The sequence below is a fragment of the Bos taurus genome, chromosome 3, assembly GCF_002263795.3.
Source record: "Bos taurus isolate L1 Dominette 01449 registration number 42190680 breed Hereford chromosome 3, ARS-UCD2.0, whole genome shotgun sequence".
Lineage (NCBI taxonomy): Eukaryota > Metazoa > Chordata > Mammalia > Artiodactyla > Bovidae > Bos > Bos taurus.
Window position 1 is genome coordinate 114,535,253 of NC_037330.1, and position 19,616 is coordinate 114,554,868.

The 19,616-nt window shown below is 50.4% G+C and overlaps 1 protein-coding gene across 5 annotated transcripts in view; it reads left to right on the plus strand.

Annotated features, from left to right (window-relative positions):
- The window catches only part of SH3BP4 (SH3 domain binding protein 4), a 98,703-nt gene continuing 79,087 nt past the window's right edge, over positions 1-19,616 (plus strand). For 3 of the 5 annotated variants that reach the window (XM_059884541.1, XM_059884543.1, XM_005204956.5), the window contains exon 1: positions 49-131. The gene's annotated coding sequence lies outside the window, so the exon portion shown is untranslated. The other 2 variants (XM_015467119.3, XM_059884540.1) reach the window with 2 other exon arrangements.

Consider the following 19,616-nt stretch of genomic DNA (forward strand, 5'->3'; position numbering starts at 1 on the left):
ACTCTCGGCGGTCCCGGCAACTAGCTGCCGCCGCGCGGTGGTTCCCGCGGATCGGCGCGCGGTGCCGGCCTGGGCGCGCTCCCAGACCGCGGGGAGAACCGCAGGAGCCCGCGGGACGCAATGCGAGCCAGGTAGGCAGGCTGCGCGCCCGGGCCGGCCCCTGCGGGCCGCTCCAGCCCCGCGCCCGGCCGCGCTCCCGCGGCGCCTTCTGGGGCTCGGCGGCTTTGCACGCCTCGCGGGTGCCGATCGTTCCCCTCCGCCGCCCGAGTTCGGGGCTCCGGGGTGCCCGGGCGCGGCTGGCGCCGGACGGCTTCGGGAAGCCGTGCGTGCCCCTCGTGCTCCCCGGGGACTCTGTCACCTCGGCGCAGGCTGGCCTGGCTCGGGGTTCCGGGAGCCGAGCCGCACTTACGGCTCCCGCGTAAGCCCGGCAGATCCCCCTTCCCTGGTCCTAGCGAGGCCGGCCCTGAGAGGTGACCCTCCTCGGCGACTGTTCGCGTCCTCGGGGCGCTCGGCTCGGGGGGCCGTGGGTGCTCCGAGGTCTGGAGGCGCCGGGGCTTTTTCTGGCGCGGGTCCCGGGCAAAGGGAAGGGCGCGCAGTCCGGGGTTAAACTTAGTGACAATGCGTGTTTCAGCTTCTTCGGAGATCCCCTCATTTTAGGATGGAAATGAGAACCCCGATTTCTGGCTTCGCCGTCCGGTGACCCACAGCCGCGAGGTGACAGCGGCGGCGGCGGGCGGGCGGGCGGGGAAGACTGGCAGAGACGCACGTTGCTAAGTGGTGTTTCGCGGGAAGCCGGCTCCGCGGTGCGTATTGGTGGTCTGTAGGACCCTAGCCCTGGAGGCCGGCGGCTCCCAGCCCGGGCCGGCCGGGTAGCCGGGGGGACCAGGCCGCTCTGGCCCTTCTCCCGGGGGTGTTGGGCTGCCCCCGGTACCGCCAGGGGGACGGCGGCCGGGTTTCCTGCGTGCGGAGAGGCCGGTGGAGCCTAACCGGTCAATGCGATTCAAAAAGGGAACCCGGGCAGGATGTTATCCGCGCTTTTCTTTCCAAGTTAGTGCAACTAGATCGGTACCGTGTGCTTTATTAGTAGTAAGAAGTTCACACACAACTTTTGTTCGGATCACAGCAACACTGTATTTTCTGGGTGGAAAGCATAGAAATATAAACAGTAGAACAGAAACCATCATTGATCCCACAGTTCCTACCGGCTTCAGTATTTTCCTTCTTTGATATTCATATTGCACCCGCTTGCTCATCTAATCGGTAAGTTTAGACGTTGAACCTCTCTTGACTAAATGAAAGCAATCCCTTTGTGAAGCTCTTCCCCTCCCCACTTCTAAACCTGATTGTCTCTGAGCACCAAAGTTTGGGTGTCTGGACCTGGCTGCCTTCTCAGGCCCCGGGGGTCCCCTTTCCAGTGGGTGGTGTTTTGCATGCCTTCTGCAGGGCCGAGATGGAGAGAGAAGCCGGCAGTCAGCTAGACCACTGGCTCAGAGGGGATTGGCTGTGGTTTGGGTTCCATGCCTTGTAAAAATGAAGGTAATGATTCTCAATCTGCTTCTCAGTGCACCATAAAAATTAATGGGTGGTTTGCAAAGCATTTCTACATCCTTGCATGGACAGCGGCTGTACTTTTAGGGGCTAGGAAGCATTTCATTCGTGTCCTTTGCTTCCATCATCAAATAAAACAGTCTACCTGCCACCTGGTCATCCCGACTAGGAAACGGGAGTGTCCAGTGGAGTCTGGAGAAGGTTCCCGGCTCCCTGCTCAGCACTGTCTTTCCAGGCCGAGTCTCTCAGGAAATGGGGGGGGGGGGGGGCGGTGCTAGGCTTGGAAGGAGACAGAACCCCCTTATCCCTTCCCTATCTGCTTTGTGCACATGGGCAAATGCCCAGAGTGAAAGGGGGCTTTGACATTAAAGCCCCAGGGTTCACAGGCCTGATGCTGAGGCCACGCTGATCTTAGGGGGAACAGTTAGTTCTGGGAGAAGGACTCAGACAGTGAACAACCCTGGCTTCCTAGGCATTTGTTTTACGGCACTCTTGTTTACCAAATGAACAATGACCCGCTCAGATCTGTGGTGCCTGAGAAGCTTCTGTGAGCTTTCATTTTTTTCCTGTTGTCCCAAGACTCTGGCACCATGCTTTAAGGAGCCTTTGAAAGCAATTGGGAGGGACTCGGATCATTTGTTAATTTCGGATACTAAAAGCTGGAGCCAGAGCCATCTGAGGTGCCACACAGGTTGCCTTTTGTTCCCCTGGCAAAGCAGCCGTGACGGAAGCGCCTCTTTCTGTAGTAGGTCTGGAGGGTTCCTGTCATTTGATAGTTTCATTTTTTTTTAATTGTCACTCCCACCAGCACTTTGTTCTGCCCAAGGGCTAGGAGCTGAGCACAGTCCAGACACAGGGGGCTTTTCGGAAGGACCCAGAAAGTGGGCTGGATGAGTTACTGATAAGAATCCTTCCAGGCTCCTGGGCTCTTAGTGTTGTGCCCAGAATGTTCTCTGAGTTGGGAGGAAGGGGGAGTCCTGGATTTTCTCCTCTGCTGTTTGCTAACTCAATTTCTAGTCACCCAGCAGCCTGGAATTGTTTCCCTGCAGGCTGCTTCAAAGGACTTTTTTCTCATTCTAATGGTACTGGTGTGATAATAAGATATGCTAATAGGAACAAGGTTGACGCCCCTGGGTCCTGGGAGGCCGCTCCCATGTTTAAATCCTGCTTCCGGGCCGGTTAAGTGTGGGAAGGATGTGTGCGCTTCCTTCTTGCAAGGCAGGAGGCCACCTGGCTTCCCTCAGCTTCTTGGGGGAGCCCTGGGCCCAGACAAGGTTAGAAGCCACTTCACTGGGCCCTGGCTGACCTTACCCCAGCTGAGGGCAAACCATCACCATAGCTCTCTGTTTGAGGAACCAGGCTTGTGTGTGCCTTGTGGGCTCGGGGCCAGCCACGTGGGTTTTCTTTAACTTGGTTATTTTCAAATTCGACACCTGAATTGGGCCACGTTGCAATTTTTCTTCTGAGAATTGGAGTCAGTCCCCTGAGATGTGTTTCCTAAGGTCCTGGAGATGAGCACTGGGACTGCTTTGTCCTGAGGGCACCGCCTGACAGCCGGGAGCTGGGGAGGGTCACCGAGCAGCTAAATAGACTTTACCCTGACCTCAGGGCCAGGAGGGGAGCCCGGGGCAGTCCAGTGTTGACACTCAGCTTTCTGCAAGCTGGATCCTGCCTCCCCACTGCTTGCACAGTGGAAGCCCCACATTCTGCCTTCACCCTCCAGAGAGTGACAGAAAAAATAATTCAGCAAGCCCCTAAAAACCCAACTACTTACCAGGGTCTTCCAGGGAGCCTGAGCCTGCTTCTCCGTGGGCCCTGCGGGCATCGTGTGTTACTGGACAGCATCTGATGCACTCAGGACCAGAGTCTGGGGGAAGGATGTTGACACAAGAGTGTGTGATGTGATTCCAGGAAGGGTGAAGTTCTTTATAGTTCTTCACTGCCTCCCATCCGCCAAGCGTACAAAATACCTTCCCAAAGCACTGGTAAGCAAGTATGGACTTGTGAGTTGAGATTTGGGGTGTTGTAATGAGGATCCCTTGGGCTTCCCAAATGGCACAGTGGTAAAGAATCTGCCTGCCAGTGCAGGAGACACGGGTTCGATCCCTGGGTGCCATCTCTGGGTCAGGAAGATTCCCCTGGAGGAGGAAACGGCAACCCACTCCAATATTCTCACCTGGGAGATTGCGTGGACAGAGAAGCCTGGCAAGCTACAGTCCATGGGATCACAAAGAGTCGGACACAGCTGAACACAAACGGGGATTGCTTGCTAAGGGTTTGTGATGGACCTGATCCAGCGTGCAGACTTTAAAATCCTCACAAAAACCGTGAGGGTTTCCCTTTTACAGGACAACTACCAGAACTGAAGTCGCTCCTCCAGCCTTATTGTCCAGTAAGTGCTCGAGCTGGGATTTAAACTCGGACCTGCCTGAACCCAGAGCTCTTCATCACATCTCCCCGTGTGCCTAAATAAAAGAAACAAGTCACACCTTTGGGAGCGTGAAGACACAGGCATGGAAATAGCAGAGTGCCTACCTCCTTTACACAGTGATAACAAAAAGGTGGTGAAATCTTCCAAACCTGAGAAATCTTTGCAGCCTAAATGGAAGGCAGTCTGTTTGCACCTTTGTCCCCCAGAGGGCCATGCCCTTGCACCCTATCTACAAGGTAAAGTTTGATGTATTTGGAAGATGGTGATTTTGAAGTTGGGGACAGCTCAGAATCTGCTCTGAAGTTTGTCCTTGTACCATGAAAAGAGGGTATTCTGGGCAGATGAGGTCACTAGAATAAGATTAAGATTATAGGAAGGCTGTTAAGTAAATGTAAGATAAGGTCCACCTTCCACTGTACAATCAAATAAAGGACATACTAATGAGATTATTCTTATCTGCTCCACGAAGCCTCGTCTTCAGGGAACTCTGAGCTGATGCCTGGTAGCCCAGCTCTTCTGAACCAATTGAAAAGAATCCTTTCTGTGAAAGAGTTTTTGTGGTTCCAAATTCTTATTAAATCACCCTCTCCCCTCTCCCGCCCCTTCCCTGTTCTCCCAGCCTGCTTCACTGAGGAAAACGCTGCCCCATTCTCATGAAACAGGGAAGCTTGCTAAGGTCTGCAGGCATAAAAGGAATTTAAATGTTTCCTTGGTCTCTGAGCCTGAAGTGTGCTGGTCAACCTGCTCTCAGGGAAAAAACAAAGAGCCTTGATGCAAGCTGCCCTGGTGTACATCCTGCCCCCATGGCTGAGTTCAAGCTGCCAGTTGGGTCTGGCAATATTATTATGAAGCATCTGAAGATCTGTGTAGCCAGTAAGAGTGGGCTCCAGCTTGCCTTTCATTGCACTGAGCTCACCAGCTCAGCCCCCTTGTAGAACAGGTGAAAAGGTTGCCTGGCTTCTGTTTGGACCACAGCTGCCCGGGAGCTGTATGTTCTGAAAGGATTTGGATGTCGCTGAGTAGCCTAATTTGGCCAGCAAGAGATGAATGCTTCAAAACTCAAGGCTCCTACGTGTGTATGCGTGTGCGCTCAGTCATGTCCCTGTGGTCTGTCGCCTACCAGGCTCCTCTGTCCATGGCAGTTCTCCAGGCAAGAATACTGGAATGGGTTGCCATTTCCAGGGGATCTTCCTGACCCAGGGATCAAACCCATATCTCCTCCATTGGCAGGCGGATTCTTTACCTCTAGCGCCACCTTGGAAACTTTAAAAGCTCCCTCGTGGAATCAGCTGGAGAAGGCAATGGCACCCCACTCCAGTACTCTTGCCTGGAAAATCCCATGGACGGAGGAGCCTGGTGGGCTGCAGTCCATGGGGTTAGACACAACTGAGCGCCTTCACTTTCACTGTACACTTCCGTGTATTTGAGAAGGAGATGGCAACCCACTCCAGTGTTCTTGCCTGGAGAATCCCAGGGGCGGGGGAGCCTGGTGGGCTGCCGTCTATGGGGTCGCCCAGAGTCGAAACGACGGAAGTGACTCAGCAGCAGCAGCAGCAGCAGCAGCAGTGGAATCAGCACTCTGATGTGTGTCCAGGGTTGAACTCCACCAAGGTAGGGAATTTGTATAAGAAGGAAACTAGGGACTAGGAGTGGTCAACTCTGTTTTTGAAACCAAGGAGTTGAACCGTGTGGAGTGAGGGAGACAGAGCCGGCATCCACAGGGCCTTCCTAGGATCGTACAAGGGGAGAAGGGAGAAACTCGATGGCTGAGGGTCCTTTAAGAGTCTGAGCTTGGTTGCACATAAGCTGAGTACTTTTTCGCTATCATAATTAGCAGTCAAATTATTTAAAATGTAAGTGCTTCCTTGAGAGGCAGCAAGTGCGTGGGAAGGAGATGGGCTGAGCCAGGCTTGTGAGCAGCTTGGGACCAGGAAGGGGCCACCAGGCCTGGGATGCAGGCTCAAGGAGGCATCTGTCTCGTGTGATACACACGCAGGGTCAGGGAGCGGCTCTGTGAGAGGGGCTGGCTGGGGGCTTACTTCCTTAGAGTCGAACCATCACCCCAGAAGAGGTCACTGCAGACTGAAGTGAGGAACAGGCCTGGGAACACCCTTCTCAGTCACTCCATGATGACAAGGCACCCAGGAGGAGGTTGGGATGTGGAGGAAGGGGTCTGGGAGCCCAATACAAACAGAACAATTCTGGGTCGTGAATGACAGAGAAGTCACACCTGGAAGACCAGGGGCCCCTGGGTTTGTTTGTTAGGACCGTGTGATTGTGCTCCTGGGGAAGCTTCTAGAAAACCAAGGACGGGACACGTAGCCCACGGACACTGAGTGTTAGTGTCATTTGAGGGTGTCAAGGCAGGAAGGACCCGGAATTATGTCAGAGGGGCTGGGATGCTAGGGCTGTGGAGGCCTGGTGGGGGGCTGAAGGGAGGGGGCGTAGGATCAGCACAGAGTGATGGAGGTCCAGTGAGGGGGTGAGTGGCCCCGGGGATGTGAGGGCAAGAGGTGGGTGTGAGAGGTTGTCATGGGGACCAACTCTTTAAAAGACTCCCCCTCACCCCCTCCTCCATGCCTTTTCATGTTGTACATCTGCAGCTTGTTTTTACCAGCCTTTTCTGGGGTGAGGGGGGCGGTCTTCATTTGTCCCCAAGACCCAGCTCCCTGAGTCTCCTCAGGAAAGCCTTTCCTGACTGCTGAGGTCAGGAGCTGACCGCGGCTTCCTCGCTGTCATCCCCCTGGGCGGGGCTCTGGTGGGCAAGGGGCTGCATTTTCTTATTCTTTGCATCCTTGCTGTACAAACAGCGCATCCTGTGAACCAGGAGGGAGCAGGGTGGAGACCAGGGCAGTGACTGCCCTGTAACCACGAAGCAGCGATGCTGATGGTCTCTTCTTATCTTCACAGCTAAAAATTATGCCAGAGGAGGAAAGCAATGCCTATGAATAATAACCAACGGACTTGAAATGCTGCCCAGCAGTCCCCTCGCAGCTCTGCCCTTTGCCGTGTCACTTACCCCAACTTCCTGCCTTTGTTTACCTGTTTGAGCTATCACCCTTTTGGAAAGGATTTTAATTTTTATAACTTTAGGATACAGGAAGGTACAGCTCTTCCTTGACTTCAGATGAGGTTATGTACTAATAAATCCATTGTATGCTGAATATATTGAAAATGCATTTAATACATCTAAGCTCCCCAGCATCGTAGCTTAACCTTCCCCAACTTCAGCGTGCTCTGAACACTGTTAGCCCACAGTTGGGCAGAGTCATCAAACACAAAGCCTCTTGGGTAATGAAGTGTTGAATAGCTCACATAATTGATTGAATATTGTACTGAACGAAAGACGGGATGATTGTCTGGGCGCAGAATGGTTTTGTGTCTGTTCTTGGCCCCAGCGGTAACTCTCTGCCCTGCCCAGCATCACAGAAGAGTGTGAGACCCACATACGCTAGCCTCAGAAAAGAGCAGAATTGAAAATCTGAAGTCCTGTTTCTACTGAGTGGATGTTGCTTTCACATGATAAAGTGAAGAGATGTAAAGAGAGTCTGGCAAAGTCAAGAGATGTGAGTCAGGTGTGCATGCCTGTGCTTAGTCACTGAGTCACATCAGACTCTTTGGGATCATAAACTGTAGCCTGCCAGGCTCCTCTATCCATGGGATTTCCCGGCGAGAATACTGGAGGGGTTTGCCATTCCCTTCTCCAGGGGATCTTCCCGACCCAGGGATCAACTCCCATCTCCTGCACTGGTAGGCAGATTCGTTACCACTGAGCCAGCTTGTTGTTCAGTCACTAAGTCGTGTCTGACTCTTTGTGACCCCATGGACTGCAGCCTGCCAGGCTGCCCTGTCCTTCACTGTCTCCCGGAGTTTGCTCACACTTATGTCCAGTGAGTCGGCAATAACATCCAATAAGTCAGGGACCATCTGTAAATGGAATATGTGGAAAATGCAGCTTCATTTAAACACTTGAAAATTACCCTAAGAATTGTCGTTCTGACAAGTGGTGTCAGATGTTTGTTGTGTGTTCCTTAGAGAAGTGGAAAATAAGGCCTGGTGTTTGAATTTAACTGGGGGTGCTGGCTGGAGTCGCTATTCTGCATATAATGATTCATGTCAAGCTCTGGGCCAGGCCTGTGAGCCAGGCCTCTCACCGCAGCAGGTGGTGAAGGCAATGGTAGTAGAAACAGTTAGCTGCTACGGTCTGCTCGCACTTTCCCTCCCTGTCACCCTGACCCAAATAACCCTCTGGCAGAAGTGGTTTTTTTCGCCCTTGTGGCTTCAGAAATCAGTGTTTATGACATCTTAAGGAGGGAAGCTTTATTCTGGCTTTGTGCTGGTCCACAGCCATTAGGCTATTTCACCTTTCTGTCCTGGATTAGGAGACCAGAGTTTCAGATTTTGATCACATGTTTCTTTTCAGTCAGCCAAATATGAAACAGTCTGATTTGCACAACTGAAAGTCATCAGAGGAGATTCAAAAATTAAGTGACTGACCATCCATCATGTTCTTCTAAACACTGGTTTTTGTACCTGAGGCCACTGTCGGGGCAGACTGGAATGTGACAAGTTCCTTTCCTCCGGTGTGTCATCAGTGGCCTTTGTTGAGATCTGTTTTATTTTGGGTGATGTCATGGGCTTCCAAATCCCACACACCTGTCTGTGTTTGCATCTTTGACTTCTGTTTGCTTCTGGCTTTGACCTTGGACAAATTGTTTGACTTCTTTGAAGCTGAGCTTTCTTACCTGTAAAGCCGTGTTGGTGGGACTGAACTTCCCTGGGTGGGAGATTTTCATGTGGAGAAATGGACCTTACTGCATCCCCCTCTCTCGTGCTTTGAGCCCCGTACCTGTCCTGGGGAGGTTTTCGTGATTGTAGCCTTTGGGGCCTTGTGCACACTTGTAGATTTTTTTAAAAATGTTAAGTAGAGATTTTGTGTGATGCCTCACATGTGAATTAAACAGGAGTGCAGGGGTTTTATATTATTTAGGTATTCAGTCTGATGTTTAAAGAATGTAAGTGTTTCCATTAAAGATGATGGTAAATGGCTAAGGATTAGAATTGCCAGTCTTTGCTCTGTCTCTGAAATTCCTGGTGCAGGAAGAGAGGTGAGAGGTGGGGTTGGTAAGTTTCACTCCAGTCTGAGACCTGGGGTGGAGAATGGTCCTGGCTTGTAGACTGGGGGCCCCAGCAGCCAGTGGCTGCTCTGTGCCTCTTGCAAGAAGGCCTGACATGTCCAGGGAGGGAGGTGAAGCATCTAGTGTTCAACAGACATCTTTTCTAAATATATGAATTGTTTTGGGAAGGGTCTTTTGTGATTTTTCATTCTTAAAAAAACCGTGTCCGCTTAAGTTTTTTTTCCCTTCCTCAGGTAATTATGTGTTCATTTTAGAAACGTGTGTGTGCGTGTGGTAGTCCCTCGATTGTGTCGAACTCTTTTTGACTCCATACACTATACTTCAGCAGGCTCCTCTGACCATGGGATTTCCCAGGTAAGAATTCTGGAGTGAGTTGCCATTCTGTTTTCCAAGGGATCTTGCCGACCCAGAGATCAAACCTGGGTCAGGCAGATTCTTTACCATCTGAGCCATCATGGAGCCCCTTTAGAAACATTAGAAAATGCAAGAGAAGAAAAAAGTTCACAGTGGAATTCTGCCACTCAGGGTAACTGCTCTGGGCATTTTTGTGTCTTTCAGATAATTTCACATGTAAATCTCGATCCTTGCAAAAGGAACAAGACGGTGGAGTGGGAACTTGGTTTTCTGTTCACTAGATGCCTGACGCATAGTTATCCTTCAGTCAGTCCTTCCCTGTTGAATGAATACTACGCTTTTTACCAAAAAAATTGTTGATATGCCTTCAGATCAATAAGTACAGATTTGCATCCTCAGTTTTACTGTCGATCTCTTAGGGGATGCACCCCCTTAACAAGTTCTTGTTCATAGACAGTTTCCAGTGACTTTGAAATTATAGACAGTACTGCAGTGAACATCTTTCAACACATGTAAGTGTTTTCTTCCAATGATTTTCTTTTCTTTTGTTCTCAACTTCTACAAAGAACTTCTAACTTTATTATTGATTAGGTGAATGTATAATTGGAGGAGGAGACGGCAACCCACTCCAGTATTCTTGCCTGGAGAATCCCATGGACAGACGAGCCTGGTGGCCTACAGTTTATGGCGTCACAGAGCCAGACACAGCTTAGCAACTTAGCACATATACATGAGGAACTATAACAACACAGCCCTCAGCAGACCTGGAGATCTTTTTGACGTGAATCCCTTGTGTGGTCAAGTGTTACAGTGGAAGCCCACTGGTCACTTACAACCCTCCTGTATTTATAAAGTGCACTCCTCCTAAATGCTTTCACATACTGTCTGCCTTTGCTCTCAGAAATATTTATTCGTTTTCAGTCAAAAATACTGAGGCTATTACTCACCCATCCGTGTATTAAATCAGCATTTATTGAGCATTTACTTGTGCTTACAGCAAAAATAAGAGAGAAAACAGACACAGGAAGCAAAGGAAAAGCACAGATATTTACAAAAAAGAATTGGCAATGTTAAAAAAATGATTCTTCAGTGATCACATACACTGAGCTTCTGGGGCTAGTGAGTCGGCCTCTGGGGCTGTAGAGCTGGCCTTACAAGCAGGTGCCCCTGGGGGGCTCTGACCTCAGTGGATTCTCTGTGCTTGGTTTCCAGTTCTTGTTTCCAGAACCTGATTTAGTTACTGCTGAGACAGACACAAGTTAACTAGACTCACAGCGACTGATGTATAGACCCAGTGCTGCTTTCTCCATCCATCAGGGGAGACGTGATTACTGAAAGGATGACGTGTCTCAGCTTATGGGGCTGGTTCTTCTGCAGGCTGGTCCCAAGGGCATCTGGATGACAGATGCTGCTCTGTCCAGAACAGAATAGAAACAAGACCGGTGTCGGGATGTAGGAGCTCTCTCACCCCCTCCTAGCTAGAGATCCGAGAATAATTAGGCAAGCTTCCCTCACCCCTCTCACACCCTGGCGTGGCTCAGATGGTAAACAATCTGCCTGCAACGCAAGAGACCTGGGTTTGGTCCCTGGGTCAGGAAGATCCCCTGGAGGAGGGCATGGCAACCCACTCCAGTATTCTTGCCTGGAGAATCCCATGGACAGAGATTGGTGGGCTACAGTTTATGGGGTCACAAAGAGTCAGACACAACTTAGCTACTGAGCACACACCAATACATAATCGGTGCTCAGAAAAGCATGTCCGAAGGGAGTGACATCCAGGAGAGTTTCTCTATATGATGAGTGAAACTTGGTGAACTTTGAGATCAGTCTCAGCCTCTCTGGCATTCCTTTGCAGGGAATTGATTTCTTATTTTTTTTAAATTAATGTAATTATTTATTTGGCTGCACCAGGTCTTAGTTGCAGTAGTCAGGATCTTGAGTTTCAGCATGTGGGACCCAGTTCCCTGACCAGGAATTGAACCCGGGTCCTCTGCATCGGGAGCCCAGATCCTTAGCCACTGGAGCCCCGAGGAATTCCTGGGGAATTGGTTTCTGACCGTCCGGGTGCTAGTGTGCTCTACCTCGTGAGTTTTGGCAGGCAGGGGCTGGAAGTGTTCATCACGGTTTTAGGGAGTGTACACATGTGCCAGTTTCAAAAACAAGACCATATGGGGACGTCGTGTGTCCTGAAGCCTGGGAAATGTTTCTGTTGGACATCTTCGGGGCCCTCTCCCTGCTGGAAAGGGAAGCGGCTGATGTCCGTGCATGCGGCTTCAGGAACTGCCACTTGGAGCTCCCCAGGCTCCTGTCGCTATGGGCATCGAGAGTGACCCCTGGGGCTGTCTGTGTCCCTTGGGGAGCTGTGGCCTGACAGACTGCACTTTGATCTAGCCCACGGTGATGGCGCAGACTTGATTTCTGAGACCTGTGGGTTCATTAAGGGCAGAAAGTACTTAACACCTTCCACTGATGGTAAGGCCATAATTTTGATTTCTAGCTGCGGTCTGGCATCACAGGACTTCTTCCTTCTGGCAGGAGGGGGAAGCTGAGTTATGGGCGGAATATTGGTTGGCCCATGTCCTGAGCGTGGTTTGCGGGGGACCTGGCTGCCTCCTCTGTCTTGGCACCAGGGTTCCCTTGAGTCATCGTCCACTCAGCGTAAGATGAGGCGGCACTTTTCAGGCTGCCCAGGAGGCAGGAGGACCGCTCTTTCGTACTGGTTATTTGTCCTGGCTGCCAGGCCCACCTCATGGAGTTTGAGGGGATGGGGAGCCTCTAGATCGGGCTTGAGAGCCAGGCCCTCTTGTAACTCTCTGTCCTGGTGCCTTCCCCTACTCGTTAGCTCGTGTTTCACTTGGACTCATGCATTTCCTCCCTCACTGTGAGCCAGATTGGTGGGGGGGTGGGGTTGGAGGGATGGAAAATCCACCAGGGACAGCCTCTGTGCCAGGAATCAGCCGCTAGTGTCCCAGGAAACGAGGTCAGGGCTCCCCAGGGGTGCTGGAGGTCAGGACTGACTCCCCAGAGAAGCCCTGCCAAGTGGGGGCCCCGAAGGAATTGAGTGGGAGCCCATGGGGGGACTTAGGCGTGGCGGGCGGTTGGGGGAATGCCTGGAACTAATAGAGGTACTAGTTTTCTGGGAGCACGTGGAGGGGATAGGAAACTTGGGTGGCAGGCGTCTGGAAGGGTGGGTCCTTCTGGTCGTTAGTCAGCATTGAACTTTTATCTCAGGCCACCAGAAGGATGATGACAAGGAACCTGACTCGAAAGGGGTCCAGAAGTTGAGCAGATGACCATGCCTCCCTGCTCACATCTGTGATCCCCTGCAGCTACCTTGGGGTCCCCTCCTGTCGCCCCACTCTGCAACCCACGTGGGGAGCCACGCCCTTCTGACCTACTGTGAGAGCATCATAGAATCATTCAAATGTTTAAACGACCACCCTGGACAGTTTTAAGAGTGACCTTCATTACCCAAATGACATTTAGCAACTGGGCCAGCTGTCGGATTATCAAGTTATAGCATCTCGTATTCCAGAAAGGAGAAGGTGTGGATCAAGATGCAAAGGCTTCTTGGATAAAACGACGTGGGAGGGACCCGGTGAGACAGATCTGAGTGCCTTGCCCTGGTCAGTGGAGTCCCTGGCCGTTTCTGAGCATGGCTGTCCCCCTCAACCCCGCGCTCAGGGGCGCAGGCAGGGTGAGTCCTGATTTTCCTTGTCGGGTTCTCACCAGGCCTGGCAGTCATTCCCCTCCCATGGCCCCCTTCTTCTACGATATGGCTACCTTGAGTTGGTAGCCGCAAAGGTGCGGCTTTGCTGGCCTTCCAGAAGATTTCTGTGTTTAACCCACATTCACCTGGCTAATCCTGTGTCTACTTCTGGGGAAAAACTTCAGTCCCACCTTCTGCACCCGTCAGACAACCCACTGTTCATCATGCTCTCGGAGGAAAGCCATTCCTTTATCAAGGTTAAAAGGGACAGAACTAAAAGCTGGACAATGATGTCATAAATACCACTTTTTTTTTTTTGTCATTAGTGAAATTGTTAAGAAATTGGCCGCTTGCTAAATGGAGGGTCTGATGATTATTCTGGGAAGAAGCAGGGCTATTTTGATGAGCAGGAACATGTAGAGCCCTGGGTGACTCCCATGGGGACTGGGTGTTGGAAGGCTGTGAGTAACAGGTGTGCAAGACATTCAGCACAGTGTTGATTTACGGCTTAGCAGACCACTGTAAATTAGGCATTATGGGAAAATCTTGAGCGAGTGTGACTTTGAATATGTCAGGTTGCTTGCAGTTGTCCTTTGCCTTCAGGTTTTACTGCTGGGAATTGCAAATAGACAGCTCGTTAGAGCTTGCACACCAGGCTAGCGGGAGTGTACAAAAGTGGTTTTGGTGTGAAAACTGTTGGGCTGGTCCGGAGTGGTCATCTCCCCATTCAACTAAGACCCCCTCTGTTGTCCTTAACAAAAAAAGTAAACTGTAAATTTAACATGTTTGGGGGAGAAAGAGGAGAAAAGGTAGCTAATATTTGTCAAACAGATACAGGCATTCAGTATAACAGGTGCTCTCACTTTTAATATATAAGATCCTTCTAAAAGCCAGTGGATTTCTCTGGTGGCTCAGATGGTAAAGCGTCTGTCCGCAATGCAGGAGATCTGGGTTCAATCCCTGGGTTGGGAAGATCCCCTGGAAAAGGAAATGGCAACCCACTCCAGTGCTCTTGCCTGGAAAATTCCACGGATAGAGAGATCTGGCTGGCTACAGTCCATGGGGTTGCAAAGAGTCGGACACGACGGAGCGACTTCACTTCTTCTAAAAGCCAGCAGGGTAGGTGGCTTTGTTCACATCTTCCAATGATGAAACCAGAGCCAAAAAGGGTAATTATTGTGTCCCTGGACCCAGGGAGTATCCAAAAACCCCAGGGAGTAAGCTGTTGTATGTGGCCCTTATGCCTGGATATTAAGCGAGAGGGTTATTTACCCAAAGCATGAATGCCAGGCTCCGCGTGCAGCTGTTCAATTGTGGAAACATACACTGTTAGAGTGGAAGGATCAAGTGCATTGAGAATGACCCCAACCAGACATTGCCCTGGAGGACATTCATTCACCAGCACCTGTCAGATCAGAGCCGCACTAGCGTTCTCACCCGGGCCCCACGTGGCACGCTGCTCGCTTCCCACCCACTTGAACTCACCTTAGACCCTGGCATCGTGTTTTAATGTAATAGCGACTCGTTCCCCACATCCTGCATTTGAGGATGCCTGTGCCTTGACCCCTTCTTAGCTTCCTTTGAATTACAAGAATACTCAGAAACTTCAGAAATAAGTTCTTTCGTTGATGGCAAGTAGTGCTGGAAATCCCATGGACAGAGGACCCCTGGCGTGCTGCAGTCCCTGGGGTCACAGAGTCTGACACGACTTAGCAACTGAATCCAAGAATCTGATTAGCCCTTATATGTTCAGCTAAGAACTAGTGCAGTGTGAGAAGCTCTCACTTACGGGCTTGGTGCCCCCGGTTTTCCCACCTGCCACCCACGGAGGAGCCCCACCAGACTTCCCTCCCTCAGGTGAGGGCACCACCTGGTCCCGGGTGACCCATCCGAGCTCAGCTGATGGAAGGGAAGGTGGGCTGTGGTCCACCAGGAGGTCTGCGGCTCTGGTTATCTTGGTGATGACTGATGGAATGTCCAGGGTCTTGCCTTTTTCAGTGCTTGATCTCAAGAGGGAATTTTTGAAAGTAGCAACATCTGTAGTACCACTGGTGGTAGTGGGGTTACAGTTGTATTTCTGGGATGGGACATCCCAAGGAGCCACCCGAGTGCCTGGAGCAAGGTGGACCCCAATGCCATCCTTGTTTTTTTCTAAGGCGTCTCTTCTAATTTTAATTTTAATACTCTTTAACCCAAGAGTTCTTTTCTTAAGTATTTAATTTTTTTCCTTGTCTCTTTCCTCCTCTTCCTTCTTCTTACTTTCCACTCAACTGGAGTCAGCGATGCCCTGTGCAGCTTTCTTCTTTAGAGGGTTTTGGGATTTCCAGGTTGCTTCTCATGTTTGCAAACGTTCCTTGGATACTCAAGCGGCAGTTGCATTTTCTCCAGGACATGCAGGCGAATGTGGATCAGTTAAATTACGTTCATTGATTACATCACGTTTCACATGGTGACCAGAACGTGCTCTGTTCACTGTGCTGTCAGATTCAAGGGTCAGGCTCCAGTTTCCCGACGGGACTGTGGTTTTGTCGTGTTTCCTGGATCAACTCTAACAGCTTCTCTGTATTCATGAGCTGTTCTGGCAGCTGACTGGATCTTTGGATCAATCAGAAAATCCTCTCCCGTGTGTATTCAGTGTCTGTGGCCTGAGTTGTACCTTTCTCATCGTGCTTTTCTGTCTTCCCTCCTGGGTCATTTTCAGATGTGCGTCATGTGGAATCTAAGCTTTTCTCTCCCTCGGTCAGTGCTCCTTCCTGGACGTCTTATGTTGGTAACAATCATATGCTTGGTTCCATCACTGCCTTTCCCATGAAGGGTTTGCTCCTTCTATCCGCCCTTTGAGCGTGGTTTGGAAGTTAAACTACCCAAGACCGTGGCTCTAGTTACCTTCGTTGAAAAGGAAGACATTTTGACGGAAAGTGCTTGGTGCATGTCGAGAGCTGTATCAGGACTCAGGCACTCTGCTGCTCCCCGGGCAGAGCGAGTGTTTCAACCTGGATTCCTCCCTGGGTTCCCTCTTCCCAGGGTCCCGGGGCGCTGTGTTCCCCTGGTGATGTGGCGTCTGTGATGCTGCTGTGTTCTCTGTGGCAAGGGTTCTCTAATCAGTCGGGGTTTGCAGCCTTGAGTGTGTGGTTTGGTTTGGTGTGCCTTGATGCTTAAGGACTTTCGGGGTCCCCCTCTCCAGCGTGCAGCCCCTTCTGTGTGCCTGGGCGGTCGTGTGTGTCACGTGGACTGTGGGTTTCGATGGGACCCTGCAGTCACGTGACGCCAGGCACTGGCCTCAGCTGTGCCTGGTGTGGCTCTCTGGCCCGCGTCTGCCTGGGAGGCCGACCCCCTCCTGTTCTTCCCGCTCACCTGCTCATCAGTGCGCTTCGCAGACACACCTGGTGGCTTTAGTGTGCTAGACGCGGTTCGGCAGTGACACTTCCCCTTTGCCAAGAACTAAGAGCAGGAGCTGACCGTGTTTATAGGCCTGCACACTTTCGACGCCTTCCCGGTTTCACAGAGCAAGTCTGGCCTTTTCAGCCCAGCACTGGGTCTGGCAGGCTGTCCTTGAGCTTTCTGACTCCGGCCTGCCCTTCTCTGCACTGGCCCGCTGGTCCCTGAGATGCCGCATGGTGATGCCCCAGTGTGATGTGTATGGACCCTTCTCCACAGGCCTTGGGGATAAATGTCCCTCACAGACAGTCACACACGGTGGCCCTGAATGTCTTCCTGTTTAGTTCCAGCTACACTGGTTAGACATACTGGTGAACTGAAACTTAAACATTCAAAAAAACTAACATCATGGCTTAAAACTCAAGATTCAAAGAACTAGGATCATGGCATCTGGTCCAATCACTTCATGGCAAATAGATGGAGAAACAATGGAAACAGTGACAGACTATTTTCTTGGGCTCCAAAATCACTGCAGACGCTGACTGCAGCCATAAACTTGCTCCTTGAAAGAAAAGGAGGCATCCTAAATGACCCTCTGCCCAGCTTCAAGTCACCCCTTTGGAATCCACGTATTGAACAGTGTTGTTCCTCAGATGATGGTTTTTCAAAAACGTCAGTGTGCTTTACATTGTTTTGTTGTAAGAAAAGTACGTGCTTTTGTAATCATTCCAAATATTGCCTGGAGAGTGAAAAGTGAGTCACTCTCCCTCACTGGGGCCGGCTGTATCTCTGCTTCTGACAACTTTCCTGGGGCGAATTCCATCAGGTTGTGGATTTTTCTGCCGACCTGTATCACTCAGGGTTCCGCTTCTGTATCCCCACGTGGGGTTTAGGTATAATTTCCCTTTTTGTTTATCAGCTTGGGGATCAAGATCACTTTTTGCCTCTTTTTTTTTTTTTAAGAAACTGCTTTAGACTTATCCTGAGGGGAATCGGTGGAAATGGCAAGGACTTACATTGTGTGTTGCTGCAGGGCGCTGCCAGACACCAATTTCAGAAACTCTGTGAAGAAAACAAAATAGGCCACCGTATAGGACCTCCCTCTCTTTTTAGAAATTTTATTTATTTTTCAAATTGTGGTTTTTTAAAAACAACACATAATATAAAATTTACCATTTTGACAGTTTTTAAAATCATACAGTTGAACAGTGTAAAGTGCGTCCACATGGTTGTGCAGCTGGTCTTCAAAACTTTTCCAGTTTCCCAAACTGAAACTTACCCATTAAACCTTTCCCCGTTTCGCCTTCTCCTCTAGCACCAGCTGAGAACTAACCATCATTCTACTTTCCATTTCTGTGAATTTGACTCTTTCACATAGCCCATATAAGTAGAATCATATAGTACTTGTCTTTTTTTGTGACTGGTGTTTATCTTACTTAGAATATTGCTCAGGTTTCATCCGGGTGGTAGCCTGTGACAGAACGCCTTCCTTTTCAAGGCTGAAGGATGTTGCATCAGATGGATGGACCACATTTTGTTACCCACCCATCCATTCCTGGACCTTTGGTTTGCACCTCTTGGAGACTGTGAATGATGCTGCTGTGAACATAGGTGTGGGCAAATATCTCTTTGGGAAGCTGCTTTCACGTTTGGATAGATACCCAGAGGTGGAATTTCTTTATCATAGGGTAGACTAAGAGTCGGACACAACTGAATGACTTCACTTTCACTTTTCACCTTCATACATTGGAGAAGGAAATGGCAACCCACTCCAGTGTTCTTGCCTGGAGAATCCCAGGGACCGGGGAGCCTGGTGGGCTGCCGTCTATGGAGTTGGACAGAGTCAGACACGACTGAAGTGACTTAGCAGCTACTAAGTCACTAAAAAAAAAATTTTTTTTTTTTTTAAATTTTTTGAGAAACCTCCATACTCTGTTCCACGGCGGTGGTACGAGTTTGCATCCCCACAGACTCCGCACAAGGGTTCCAGCCTCTCCATCCTCATCCACTCTTGTGACTTTATGATTTTTATACACAGCCAGCCTAAAGGGTGTGAGGTGACATCTCCTGGTTTTGACTTGCATTCCCTTCTGATTAGCGGTATTGAGCATCTTTTCATATGCTTATTGGCTAGCCTGCCCTTTTTAAATGGCATTCATTTACTTAGATTTTTCTATAAAGTGTTTTTGAGGAGGCTTTTTCTCCATACTCCTGGTAAGATGAAAACTCAAGTTAATTGATACAGATTTCATGCTTTGTCCCATGCAGGTGTGCTGGGGGAACTTATTTCTGAATAGACCGTTTAGAAGGAGGAGCTCCTTGTGAAAAGGGGGATCGCCTCCTTCACTGCCCCCCGTCCCCTGCCTTCACCCCAGAAAGCCACTTTCCCCTTTGCAGGCTGTTCAAAGGGTTCAAGCGCGTTCTGATGAATGACACCTGTAGAACACGATCGTCACCCTGTCGATTTGAAACGTAAGAACTGAAGCCAACCAGTGCCTCTCACTAGGGCTTCCCTGTGGCTCAGGCAGTCAAGAATCTGCCTGCAATGCGGGAGACCCGGGTTCGATCCCTGAGTTGGGAACATCTTCTGGAGAAGGGAATGGCCACTCACTCCAGTATCCTTGCCTGGGAAATCCCATGGACAGAGGAGCCTGGCAGGCTACAATCCTTGGGGTCGAAAAGAGTCAGACACAAGTGAGTGACTAAGATGACGTACTAGTGCCTCTAAGGAGTGGAGGTCAGTTGTCTTTTCTGTTCGTTTCTAAGTGAAAAGTGAAAGTGTTAGTCACTCAGTCTTGTCCGACTCTTTGTGACCCCATGGACTCGCCTGGCTCCTCTGTCATTGGAATTTTCCAGGCAAGAATACTGAAGTGGGTAACCATTCCCTTCTCCAGGGGATCTTCCCAACCCAGGGATCACACCCAGGTCTCCTGCTTTACAGGCAGAATCTTTACCATTCGAGCCACCAGAGGAAACCAGCCCGCACAGAGTATGAGCCATTCTCAAAGTGTTTTCCCCAGTCTGGTTTGATAGGTGTGATTTAGAAAGTTAGGCTCAT